The sequence below is a fragment of the Ctenocephalides felis genome, unplaced genomic scaffold, assembly GCF_003426905.1.
Source record: "Ctenocephalides felis isolate EL2017-DRISC unplaced genomic scaffold, ASM342690v1 CF-g0.4_SCAFFOLD_01886, whole genome shotgun sequence".
Classification (NCBI taxonomy): domain Eukaryota; kingdom Metazoa; phylum Arthropoda; class Insecta; order Siphonaptera; family Pulicidae; genus Ctenocephalides; species Ctenocephalides felis.
In genome coordinates, this window is record NW_020538040.1 from 11,866,215 (window position 1) to 11,869,596 (window position 3,382).

Here is a 3,382-nt window from a genome sequence, read left to right on the forward strand (position 1 = left end):
CAAAATCAAGCAGTTGCGATATGCATGATCAAATAAAAAGTATGTTATCATTTGGTTTAAATTGCCTCCGTTTTCTGATTCATATTTGTACTATATATAAACTACATCTTTAGAAAAATGGATGTGTGCATGTGTGTATGTATATGTGGATAATTTTTTTTTTAGTAAAAATCGTTAGACGCGACGAGGGTGTAAATCCGTACAAAATGCAACGGAAGTGCGTTACGGCAGATAAGATAAGAGTCGAGTGCCAATGTTTCGTCATTCGCTCTCGATGATATCATTTCTATACGGGTCGATGGTGATTAATCGTCGCGTGTGTGAATAGAGATCTGTCGTTGTATGCGTACTGGCATCAACGTTGTATGCTTAGCGATGTTAACAAGAAAATCGGCATAGATAAATAAACATTTAAAGTTACATCGTAGTACATATCTTGATTTAATGAAAAATGCCTAAATCAGAAGAATATTTTACCCTTTTCCTTGAAAATAATAAAAGAAAATTAAACATTTGTGCCGTGTACTAAATGTAAGTTTATTGATTAGAGATTATTCTATATTATTCGTAGTTTCTATAAATCTTAGAAGTTATTAAAATAGAAATATTTTTTAGACAAGACAGATATTACAGCTGTTTAAAGATGAGATTATATCGCCAGCAAAAAAGTAAAAAAAATACCATCAGTCAATGAATGTATGCTAATTTAATTACATGAAGTTCCTTCAAACACAATTATTACATGATGAGTACAGTTGCAAAAACCATATTTTTTTAGACGTTGTTTAGCATAATCCACTGTTTGAACGAATATTATAAGTTATTAATCAGCAATTACTTCATTTCTCTAATAAGTTCATTTCTAAATGATAATTACAATGACAAACCGATCATGTCATATTTGAAGTATGACTTGAATTACATTATTGTTTTAAATATTATACTATTTTTAATGCTACATAATTTATAATTTATCATTATATAAATGTGTATAATGATTGACACTAATAAATGGTGCATCACGAGTGTTACCATATTACTAATAAACATTATTCAAAATTGTATATGATGTTATTTTACTTCTTAAATGCCATCTTGTACAGTAGCAAATAAGTTTTACTTCAATCGCGTGTGTAAACCTTAACGCACTCTTATTTTTATAATTAAACCGCTTGTCGTAGACTTCTAATATTTTACGCCGGTCAGTTTGGGCACAAAAAAACCATTATGCAAAGTTTCATCAAAATCTCATACAAGCAATGAGCGGGTTCTCCTTGTTAGACAAAAGTTAATGACATTGACGACGTGTGCTTTAGAATAGAATTGGCCAGCCAAAACAAACTGTTCAAAAAAAAGAAAATATTTTTCTATTAGGGGCCGTTCCGTTCAAGTATTACGTAAGCCCACTATAGGGGGCGAGGGAGTTATTGATTTCTTATTTTGGGTCATATTTTGGTGGCAGCTTTGCTTACTTTTGCTGACAAAGGGGGATGGGGGGAGGGTAAATAATTGTACTAAATCTGCTTACGTAATACTGAACAATCTATTCTTGGTCATTTCTGTGACAATAGTACGTTTTCCATTGGAACTATGCCTAATATCATCCCGCAAGCAAGTAATTGCAATGTAGATTACTGGCGCCTAAGATCGCCTAAGAGCGGCGCCGGTGTACAAGTGTTCTGCTTCACGTTCCTGCACTTGGACACGCTGATCGACCATTAGCTAATGTGAGATCATAAAATATTATAAAACCATATATAAATGCACACACTTTTATAATAGATATAAATAAATAGTATCTGCACTGCAGGCATGGCATCGGCCAATGAATCTTTAATTATTAATTGTTTATGCTGTTTGCATGCGAATATTTCGATGGGCAGATACTACATCAATTACAACTTAAGAACTACTTCAAGATATACATTAGGTAGGTCCTTGGATGTTTTCGAATTTATTTGCTCCCAGGGGCTTAAATGCTTCCAAATTGATAAAAAAAATTCTCTAAAAGTTTTAGCTCTTAATATTAACTTTAAGATAGTCCGCACTCCAACCAAAGTTTCTTGGTTCTTCTCCCTAAGTAAATACTTATTTTAAAAAATATATCAAATTTTTGTTGTAATTTTTTTTATTTATGATCAAAATAAGCAAATACAATGTTATTCTCAAAATTTTGATTCACTTGTCGCTAAGTTATAAAATTCTAAAAAACAAATGAAATTTTACTCATGTTACTTCCATAAGAAACTTTGCTTGGAGTGCGGAATATCTTGAAGTCAATATTAAGAGCTATAACTTTAAGAGATTTTTATTTTATCATTTTGGAAGCATTTAAGCCCCTGGGAGCAAAAATATCCATATTAAGGACCACTCTAAAATACATATATCGGTAAATAATAAGAATATATTTATTTCCTACGTTTCCACGATAAGTATGCGTCATTAATCAGCATTTTTAATTATTTATAAAACCGTAACACGATACGTTGCTGAACTCAGAATTATTTTTTACGAAGTCATTCATAGAAAAAATTTGAAGCCTTGAATTATTTGAGATGATAATTCGCCAAAAAAGTGATGATTCACAATAATATGAAGAGTATATGTGTTTTGCCTGAAGGCAGGTCTGTGAGATGAGTTGAACAACAAAAATTATTATGATATGAGAGAATATACGTTGCCATTTAGAACCTCAGTGCCCAAAAAAGTAATGTTTACTTGGTAACAAATTATATATATATATATATATATATATATATATATATATATATAGTAAGAAGTTTGTAAGGATGTTGGGTATGAGGGGTAATATTACTTTTTAATATAATTTATATAATTATTATATTACCAATTTTAATTATGCTATCTTTTGTTAATACTAACAAACTGAAATTCGAAAGCATATTATGTATACTTCTTGTCCTTAATATATAGTCATTGCGAAAATTAGGGTTGTCTGTATTTTCAACTCCTTAAAATAACAATATAGAATAAAAATAAATTGGTTCAAATATAAAATCTAAATAGAGGTAGACAACTCTTGATTTTAACTAAAGTCTTCTTGTAGAAACATTTAGATTTCCCATAACTTCAAAATAATTTTAATAAAAATAAACTAAAAAATATTTATAACCAATCAGTTATCAAGCGGTATGAAAAATAGTTGAATTACTGAAATGACTACAAAGAGTTTGTGATAGGAGGGTAAAAATTTAGGGCTGTGCTTTTAATAGTGCATTATAGTAAAATAAAAGAAAAAGTAGTCCAAAAATTAAACAAGAATGTCAAATGGAAGTGGCCAACCCTTACCACTCAGGGATATTAAAAATTAAATATTAAATGTTAGACAACTCTCAGTCTTATTAAATGTAAATATAAATTT